Source organism: Rhynchophorus ferrugineus, unplaced genomic scaffold (genome assembly GCF_030347505.1).
Source record: "Rhynchophorus ferrugineus isolate W39M unplaced genomic scaffold, kcgeb_rfMv2 rfM3, whole genome shotgun sequence".
Classification (NCBI taxonomy): domain Eukaryota; kingdom Metazoa; phylum Arthropoda; class Insecta; order Coleoptera; family Curculionidae; genus Rhynchophorus; species Rhynchophorus ferrugineus.
The window spans coordinates 784,027-795,256 of NW_027472582.1; the positions used below are offsets into that span (position 1 = coordinate 784,027).

At 35.1% G+C, this 11,230-nt stretch overlaps 1 non-coding gene across 1 annotated transcript; it reads left to right on the forward strand.

The window, feature by feature from the left end:
• The first annotated feature begins 1,655 nt into the window (after positions 1 to 1,655).
• Positions 1,656 to 1,728, forward strand: TRNAK-CUU (transfer RNA lysine (anticodon CUU)). The gene has a single exon. It is a non-coding gene; the product is annotated as a tRNA-Lys (tRNA).
• The last annotated feature ends 9,502 nt before the right edge of the window (positions 1,729 to 11,230 follow it).

An 11,230-nucleotide genomic window follows, 5' to 3' on the forward strand; every position in this document is an offset into this window, starting at 1 on the left:
GTAGTTGCTTGTGAACTGCGCAACCCTTGTAGTTCGCTGGATGATTTCCGTTACAGTTAACACATTTCACTTTTTCATCGCGAACTTTACGAGTACAATCTCCTGTCTTATGTTCTCCTGCACATTTTACGCATCTATATGATTTGCGACAGTAAGTCTTTGTGTGCCCGTGCGCTTGACACCTTGTGCATTGTGGTATAATTCTTTTTATATGTGGTGGTTCGCATTTAATAATATTATTTTCCAATTTGGTGATTTCATACACCGCCTTATTATTTCCATTAGGTTTTATGTCTATATAAAACATAGGCAGAGGTTTTTTTTGTCGTGTGATGTCGTATATTGTGAATATTTACGACCTCGTGGCCTTTTTCAGCTAGTGCTACCTTGATGGTGTTAAAGTCCGTCCCGTGATGTAATCCTTTTAATACGAATTTAAATGTTCTCTCGGATTTTGGCCTGAATGTATGGTATTGGGTATTTCTTTCATCCAATTCTTTAATAAGAACTTTAAAGTGATCCGCTTCGAACAATTGGATTTTAATTGTTTCATAGCTCACTGTTTTAATTGTGTAGTTCGTAGTAATGGTTTTCAATAAGTCATGGATATTTTTTATTATTCCTACCTTATAGACTGTTATTGGTGGTGGTTTCGGAACAACTTTTTCAGGGCTTGGTTGTATGTTCTCTTCAATTTCTTCCGACAGGTTGCTAAAACTGTTTTTTGTCTCTATCGGTTTCTGCAACCAATAGTCACTGATTCTTGTTTGTTTCCTCGCGATTTCTTCTTCTGGACTTCTCAATCGTTTTTTGTTAATGACTGTAGTCCATTCTGATGGTGGAGTTTGCGTTATTGCTGTTTGTTCTAATCTTATATCAAAGTGTGCAGGTGATTTGGTTGAATCGCTATGGTTTGCCATTTTTTAATTTTTAATATTTTATTTAATTTACTTCCAGAGGATAAAAAAATAAAATAAATACATTGTTTATTTCACGCACTTCATTTTTCACTTACGTTATTTTAGCACTAGTTTTTTACTATAAATACTATAAATGAATTTCAAAAGGACTGTTGTAAAATAAGATGAAATAATTTTAAACACTAATAAAAATGAGATGCAGTCCTTTTGTCTGGTCCCCGCGTATCTTAAGCAGATGGCAGTCTGTTTACTGATAAATGTAAACATGTGTACGTTCTTGGTGAGAATGGTGAGCTATTTGTAACATAATTTTTATAATTGCGATTTAAATTCATAATTCCATTTTAAAATATCGCGATAAAAGAACACTAAACAATCGCATTTTATGTCTGTTATATATTGTCAACTACCATGCGTCAACTATACTGGCTCTTTGTACACTTTTGAAAGTATCTGAAATTTATAATAAGTAATCTTTTTTAATTCACCCTTATTTTGATTACTTATTTTCTTTATAGCATTGCCACTTGGTAAACACACCTTTTTCAACTTATATGGTTCTAAAAAGCTAAGTTTATATTAAAGTTTTCAGTTATTTTGAAACTTATGAAGTACGTTGACATGTATCTAAACATAAATGAGTTTTATTTAATATTAAATTGAGATATTTTTATTTCAATTTTATAACAATGGGCCATTTTAGCAAATTCATTATAATTAGATCTCTCCACAATAGCCCGGCTAGCTCAGTCGGTAGAGCATGAGACTCTTAATCTCAGGGTCGTGGGTTCGAGCCCCACGTTGGGCGTCAATTTTTTTAATTTATATTTCTTGCGACAATAATAAATGGGTACAATAATACAATTAATAAATCTTTATATGACAAAAATGTAAAACATACATGTATTGACCCTTCATCAAGCATATATATATATGGTGATCAGATGTTGTATATAATTATTAACGTTCTTTTTTATTAAAAACCTATTTTTAATGATATCCAGTACTACTATTTTTCCGAAAAATATGTCTTGAAGTAGATTTCAACTCTTATTGAGTAAAACAAAAATATTCGGATAAATAATCACATTTAGATATATCTACATAGCTCTTAGCATAATTCGTTTGGATTTATATTTTATATAGGCTATATTCCTATTGCTTCTTCTGCATATCTATAGTATTAATTCCGATATTTCTTCAAAGCTGTTCTTCCTTGTTTCTGTCGAAGTGATTTTAGTTTTTTGATCTTGTTTTAGAAAACACTCTTAACTGGTTTCTTCTAAATTTGCTCAGCTCTAACATGTTTTATAAATCTATATAAGATTCTGGTTTTGTAGCCAATGTCTTTGCTACTAACTTATGTATATTTGAAAAAAAATACAGTTAGTTAAAATATATTATATTAATAGAAAGAACTGGAACATTATTGGATCAAAGAAATTCAATTTAAGAGAATTTAGTTTATTATTTTTTAGTGTCAATCACTTCACAAATTACTCAAAACATTTCTTAAACTACTTTACTGGAGTTTGGCTGATAGCTGTGTAGTTTAAGACATAAAGCTACCAAAATCGGACGGAATTTGTTCAAGGATAATGAACAATAGAAACTTGGAGACATCGAAAATCTGTGCGTTACTCATATTCTGAAGATATGAAATCACCCGTTACCATCACTCGGTAGAATTTTGGCCCGATGCTTCACAGTTCAAGTGTAAGGTCTCCAGAGGGGTATTAAAGTTACTCGAAGTAGTTCAGATTGTGGATTATGTAAATTTGAGAGCATAAACATTATAGCGAATGCTATACAGACAGAAAAATTACTGAGTTATCATATCTGATTATATTTAGCAAGTGGCTAAAACAAGATTATTTATATTTAACGAAATGTACGTTTATATGTGAAATGTATGTTTATACGGTAGACTAATAGTATTATATTTTATATTACATATAAATATAAGTGTAAAATCAACACATTGAAAGTGTTTATGAATTATGAGGCATAACAGCAGAGCCAAACAAGTGTTTCTGATATTAATACAGAAGTCGTATCGTGAAGAAGCATGTGGTTCGTATTTTTTGTCGCCATCCGACATATGTATAACGTTTTAGCAGTTTTTATAAGGCCAGTGCACTATAATTTAAACACGTTATATGAATGTAAGCTATACCAGAGCCAGTCGCGGTCCCAGTGTTAATGTACTTTTAAAAATAGACCGGGGAAAAAACCGAGTGAAAAAAGTTAATCACTGTTTTGAATAGTTTTTGTTGGGAATTTTTTGTTTCGGCGTAGTGCAGAATTGGGAAACATCTCGACGATTGACATCCGATGAACTATGTTAGATGTTATGAATGAATGTTTCTCTTGTAGCATCTTGTATAGTATAGGTCAGCGAAATGTAATTAAATTATATGTTTAATTCAAAATCTTGTAAATTTATTTTAATTAAATTTAGTGGAAATGAAATTATTATTTATGAATGAATTATTAGAAAATAGATTCTATAAAGTTATTATATTCTATACTAGCGACCCGCCCCGGCTTCGCACGGGTGCAATGCTGATACTAAATTAAATACACTACAGAAAAAATATGAACGTTGTATATAAAAACATAGCGGCCCGCTCCGACTTTGCACGGGCATAAAATATATATGCCTATGTCACTCAATGAAAACATGATTAAAATCGATCCAGTATTTTTGGTTCATTCATTACTGCCGTTGGCCTGCACGCATTAAATTTGGAGTAAAACAATTCCTCTTCCCCTATACTTACTATGAAGATTTCCTGCTATCTTTGGAATATCTAAATTCATACAATTTTTATTACATTACACATTTTTAAACGCAAATTTTAAATTTGTAATATCTCCGAAAATATTTGTTTAATTTACATGCTGTAAGGAACCATATTGATCTATATTAATTGCACACTGTATTTAAGGTACTTAATTCGATAAGGATTAATGCCGTATTGCTTAAAATAGCTTCGTAAATAAGCCATTTTCTCACGTAAAAAGTAAACAATAAAAATTGTTAATGTGGCTTATCCCTAAAAGATAAACATATACCATCGCGGACTTTTTTGTAGACCTTTTTATGGTGTACAATACTGTAGTACATTAATTTGATCTAACTCGTAGGGTTAGGCAGCGTTTTTGCTAATTGCTAAATAAGCCTAAAAAATAGGTTAATTTACGACATCACGTTAGAAACCTCTAAAATTAGCAATGTTAAAATTAGTATATTATGCATGTATTATACATAAAAACCTTCCTCTTGAATCACTCTATCTATTGAAAAAAACCGCATCAAAATCCGTTGCGTAGTTTTAAAGATTTAAGCGCACATAGGGATATAGGGACAGAAAAGGCGACTTTGTTTTATACTATGTAGTGATAATCATTTCTTTGCCTATTTAACATGTTAATACTAGTATTGGCTACAGATATTAGCAGGTGATCCATGTATGATAAATACAAAATTTCTAAAACGAAAATGAGCACACCTCTTTTATATATAGCCCTCACCTAGATATATGTGCCCCATGTGGTGCTATGACAATATGTTTCAGACAATATGTGTTACTGTGTTGTCTGTCTTCCAGACTGTTTGTTAATATATTTTCCTTAATGAGAGAGCTTCAATCTATGGGTGCAGTTCCCATCCTTCTACATGAATCTAATCCTGAGTGTCAGGATAACACATCCCTTGAGCACCACATGCTGTTGTCCTCTCATTCCGTTCAGCGCCAATGCCAGTTTATTTGTTTTATTTTGTTTATTTGAAAAGTCCCGAGCCTGACACATAGATGGCGCTACTAGAATTAAATCCATATGTTTTTTATTTAGCCCTAACCCTCAAATGAAGCGTGTATAAATTTGATAGCCGTCGGATCATTAGTTTGTAAATTATAGCATTTTGATTGAAGCAACTTTTGTTATTGTGAAAAAAATGGATAAGAAGGAATTTCGCGTGTTTATAAAATAATGCTTTTTGAAGGGAAAATATACAGTTGCAGCAAAAACTTGACTTGATGCTGAGTTTCCGGACACTGCTCCAGGAAAATCAACCATCAAGAATTGGTATGCTCAGTTTAAACGTGATGAAATGAGCAGCGAAGACCAGGTTTTTACCGACGAAAACATTAAAAAATCCGCAAAATGATTTTAAATTATCGTAAATTGAAACTGAATGAAACAGCAGACACTTTAAAGATATCAACTGAACGTATATATCATATCATTCACGAATATTTGGGTATGAGAAAGCTCTGTGCAAAGTGGTTGCCGCGCGAGCTCACTTTTGACCAAAAACAACGACGAGTTGATGATTCGGAGCAGTGTTTGAAGATGATCAAGCATAATAACCCCGATTTTTTGCGTCGATATGTGACAATGGATGAAACATGGATTTCACTGCGTAGTCCAATCGATAGTCGAGAGGACTGCACACGATGAACCCGCTCCAAAACGTGGGAAGACGCAACAGTCAGCTGACAAGGTTATGGAGTCTGTATTTTGGGATACGTATGGAATAATTGTCATTGACTACCTTGAAAAAGGAAGGATCATCAACAGCGACTATCACATAGCGTTATTGGACCGTTTGAAGGACGAAATCGCCGAAAAACGGATTGAAGGAAAAGAAAGTGCTGCTTTATCAAGACAATGCACCGTGTCACAATTCAGTGAAAACGATGGCAAAAATCCATGAATTGGGCTTCAAATTGCTTCCTCATCCACCGTATTCTCCAGATGGCCCCCAGCGACTATTTCCTGTTCTCAGATCTCAAAAGAATGCTCGCTGGGAAGAAATTTTCGTCGAATGAAGAGGTGATCGCCGAAACTGAGGCCTATTTTGAAGTAAAGGAAAAATCGTACTACAATAATGGTATCGAAAAGTTGGAGGGCCGCTATAATCAGTGTATCACACTTGAAGAGAATAATGTTGAATAAAAAAACTAATTTTGCCAAAAAATTTGTTTTACTATGATATGCCGGGGACTTTTCAATTGACCTGTTATTTGTTGCTTATGCTTGGATGAATATTGAGCATGTTCCATAAAGCCATGCTCTGAAACCTTTTCAATATTGAATCCGCCTGAATACATCGCACAAGAAAAACATTTTTTTAGAAATGTTAAGCAACCTCGATCTCAACAAAGCTAACAACCGCGAGCAAAAAAAAAACTACAGGCGACCGATAATTCACGCACACCATCATCGTCTATTTAATTTCGGTTTAATTATAATAATGCAAACGTCCCCACGGTGGCCCTTAATCATCCGAAATGAAGTTATCTTCAAGCCGTGTGTCGCCATCGTCTAATTTGTGGATCTGTTTAAAATTACGGCCTGACCCTGTACCGGAAGGACCATTTGTATCCTGCGGAATGAATGGGAGGGGTCGGGGGGAGCGAGGTGGCGAGAGAGCGCGAGGGAGTCGCGCGGGGAGCGAGCGAGACGCCGCTAGACGGGCGCTATGTCCCTGGCATTTCTCAAACCGAATTAAGATGCTCGCTTCACATCATTATCTCCCTCTTATCGGCTTGGATGGGACCGCCCGTTTGCGTGCATGATACATTGTTCGTGATTAATGAACAGTCCATCTAGGCGGTCCGTAATGAAGTCTCTTTGTTTCTATTTAAATGTATGGTTTTCGCTTGAATACGTGGTGAAGGTGCCAGTTCATTTTCAAGTTATGTTGTTATAACTTTTGAATGGTTTAAAAGGGTTCATAGTCTCGTATAATGGCTGGATTATATTTCTGGATATGACCTGGAACAGAAGATAGTATCCGGCGAGTTCAAGAAGAACACAGATATATGGATAATTAGAAATATCTCTAATATTAAGTTCCCTTAATAGATGAACTTAAAGTCACATATAGTCTATTCAAAGTTTTTTTAGTAATGCGTCATAGATATTTGTGATGTTGAAACATTGCAATGTTGCCGCATCTACTCTGAGTTTTAGTTCAGTTTGGCTTTGACATACAAAAAAATTCTAATCTAAATAAAATAATTTATTTTAACATTGTACTACATCTAAAAACTACAGTTAATTATACATCCACAATAATTTATAGAAAAGAGTTAAAACCTCTTATCACCATTGCTTTCAAGAATTTTGCATACGTCTGACAGCTGGTCGCCGTCCGATTGTCAGATGTACGCTAAATTATTCAAAATATTAGTTATAATTATTACAGGTTATAAACCGGCAAACATTATTTTAGTCCTTTGATTATTTTGATAAATTTAAGTCGCTCTGTAATATATTATATAATTTTATTTGAAAATGCCGAAAACAATAGATATTCAGGGTCATAAATTGATTGCGGCTTTAATAGGATATTTCGAAAAGGAACGAGATAATGTCGATAAATTCCGTTAGAGAGGTAATTGGGGTTACGTTAATTGAGGTTGACGATACTAAAAAATATAAGTCCCTACAATTTTATTGAAAATGTTTTAGCGGCTTGCTGCCCTACTAATAATACGTTAGATTCACCCAAGAAAACCCATCTACATACAAAGTACGTGACGAATCGTGACTATCTCAATATTTGCTCTATTCGAGACCAAATATACGAAATGTATAAGAACAGTAAGTACATAAACTATTTTATTAATATAAACATAATTTAATAATATTATTTTAGAGAAAATCGCCTGTCTGGAAAGTATACATGAAAGAATTAGGGACATCCATCTCTTTTAGGCATGTAAGACATGCTTTCATACACTCTTACAGGGCATAGGTTAAATGATGTAAAGATAACCATCGGAGACCTTTAATGGAACTTCCAGACATTACCTTAGAAACAATTCAATTTTTAAAGGCTTAAAATAAAACCAAGAGGATAAACTATTTGAATTTGTGTATCTTGATGAATCTTGAATATTTTAAAATGGTTTATTGTGGCACTCTTGGTAAGACAGTAACAAAAAAAGTGTAAAGACAACAAAAATTGATCGAAAAAGGTAACAGTTGTAATAGCATTCGATTAGGTTTTGTTAGTATTATATTTATTAATAATTAATTGCAGATATATTGCGGGTCAAGAGGGATATTCCATCAAAAACTGGATGTATGGAAAGAAGCATTGTCAACCATAACACCTTCGGTTTGGATGAACCCGATAAGACATGCTGAGGAAGTAACAGTTTAGTAATTGAATTGGACAGTGCGTTAGAAAGATGAAAGTGACCGAAGGAAACTTTCAATATGCGATAATTTTACGCAATGCTGGAAATTCCTGCGACAGAGTGATGAGAGTGGAAACAACTAAAGGTATGCACATAATTAATTGAATATAATTGTAGAGTATGGTATTATAGGGCGTGAAAGACGTGTGTGGATAGATATGATTTTAATTGTTCTAAATTCTCTGTCTGCGGAGTCTGTCCGCTGTTACCATTTCCGCCGTTGTCATCCTCCGACACCATCTTAGCAATATTTCACTGCCAGTTTTCTGCGAATCAAGCAAAGTTGTTTTCCTACTGTCCGTTCGTATGGTGATTAGTCCCAGGACGCTTCTGTTCCGTATCAGTTCTATGGCTTTCGTCTGTATCGCCACGAATTCTGCCGCTCTGCAGCTCGATTTGTCTTTTATTCTAAGACTCGTCTTTTCCTGTGCATTTGTTCCTATCTGTATCACTATTCTTATGCCTGCTTTCCCTTCTTTGGCACTAGTACCTATCCATATCTTGGAGGTTTCGACGCTGTTTGTCCGATTTTCCCACGGTTCCTCCCATGGCCATGGCATGGTGTGATGTTCCTACTATTACTTGCACAGCGTTGTTCGATGTAGTTCGATAAGTGCCTGTGATTGCTAACAGTGCAATTCTTTGTGCTGCTTCTAGCGCTGTCCTAGCCCTTCCCATCGAGGCCCTGTATTCCCATTTTTCTGCACCATATAATACTGCGGGTTTTATAACCCTGTGGTATATTTGACGCATAACGTCTCGTGCCCTGGGGTCGCTTCTTTTGCGCAGTGTTCCCCAGAGCCGGCTCATCATCTTTTCAGTTTTTCTCCTTAATAGCTGTATGTGTTCTAGATACTGCTGTTTCCTATCGATTGTCACGCCCAGATAATTTATTGTATCTTTGATCTGGATGATGTCTTCACCAAGTTTGACCGTTGATGGCCTGCTGTTTTTCTTGCTCTAGAACCAGCAGACCTCAGTTTTTTCCTTATTGTACTCTGTTGGTCCATTTTTGGCAGTTTTCGCAGCAGTTGTTCCACGCAAGGTCCAGTCTATTTCTAATGCTTTTATTGCTGAGAACAATCACCTGATCATCCGCGAAGGCCCGAAAGGTAACATAATTATATAATAAAATAGAGTAATAACATCAATTAAAATATATTTCAATATTATCTAATTATTTCTAACATTATTTCTAAGAAGACTGTATTTATGGAATAAATGTTTATTATATGTTACTTTAAATATAGTGTTGATACTTTATGGAATCAGTACCCGAAAGACCAATCAGGAAGAACTGTTTGGTCACGACAGAACCGACAGGAATTTAAATGAAAATAGACGGTTTACATGGCGATTAGGAATTATAACAGCCTGATAAACCCAGGGTTACACCTAATCGGGAAACATAGCTAGAGAGCTTCTATTCTACAGTCACGCGAAAATAGCCGTACAAGCCAACAAGATATTCTCAGAATTTTATCAACTCAATTAGTATTTTTAACACTGTGTCCATGTTACTGTAAAGCACTGAACCTATCTCGGAGCAAGCGAAGCAAAAAGAGGTATCTACAGAATCCGCGCAATAAAAATCGAAACGGTATCTATTACGTCCATCTAATTCGCAGGCAATTACATCTTCGCGAGCCTCTATCCGCGGGTAGGTGGTCCTTTAGTGCCGTCAATACCGACATGAAATTACTTCCTAAACGGAGAGTGGCATTCAAGCTCCCATGAATTATTCATCGCCGGCCATTCTTACACCTTTGTGTCTCCAACCTGTTACTATTTTAAATACGTCAAACCCACGCTTAAAAACTGCTCTTAGTCGTCGTTGGACCAATTATTGCCGTCCCATACCGGTACAGGGTATAATTTTAAAGCCATCAAGGCACCATTTTCACACCGTCGGCAGTTTGTAATTCGACACTTCCGTTTTTTATTAAATCGCCATTAAAATTAGCCATGTAACAGTCCACCGTAATCGGTTGGAGGCTCCGGACGAGAGAGGAGCAGATACCGATCGAACGATAGCGGTTCGACTGATTTATCGTTACCAAAACGGAATTTTCGATGTGAAATTATCCATGCGAGATTTTTGTAATGAACGCCTTTTTCGTATCGCGTGTAGCGGGCAGCCGCAGACCGGTTTATTACTATTGTCGACGAATTATAGAGTAATTATGCGTTTGCTCTTTCCCGGCTAGCGAATAACATCGTCGCTCGGTCGTACTTACGCGCTGTGTGCGTTTCGAACATTCCGCGAATTGTTATCAACAATTAGCAATTTGTTCTTGTCTACCTCGGGAATTATCCCAATTGATGCGTTAGTTTTTACATCAGGAGGAATGCCTGAACATCGGTTTCGAAGACTCATTTATTCTATCTTGAAATAGAACTTACGTGCAATTTGATGTTGAAGATGTGTGAGGTCTGATAATAAATTTACTTGTCTAATTTCCACATAGAACAAAATTGGTTAGCTATATGTTCACTATTTTTGGATAACATTATTGAATCTTCCCCTAATATGATTTTTAAATATTTTGCACAGATGAATTGCCACACGAAAATTGCAATAGGCAAGTGACAATATAAATAATTAGATAAAAACCTGGAAAATAAAAAATAAGGAAATCAAATTTGTACAATTTGTACTAATAAGGTAATCAAATTAGAAGTAAATAATAAATTGCTATTATATAATCAAGTGTTAAAACCCATTTGGACATATGGGATGCAATTATGGAGATGTTTCACGAAAAGTAATATAAATACAATACAAGTTTTCGAAAAAAAATCTTGAGAGGAATTGTAGGTGCATCGAGATACTACAGGACTGTTATTTACACCAAGACTTTCAGATACCATGATACCGTCACTCAGGAAATTAAGAGAATTGCAAGTAGATATGAAGATAGATTCCAATATCATATCCATTTCTAAGTAATACAACTCTTGGATAACACCAGAATCGGACACAGACTCTAAAGAATCAAACCATTATATCTTGTGTAATATAGCTTACTGAGGTGCATATTAGTAGAAAAAGCATTAGTAATATAGTAATAAGCGCTGTAGCGTTAACAG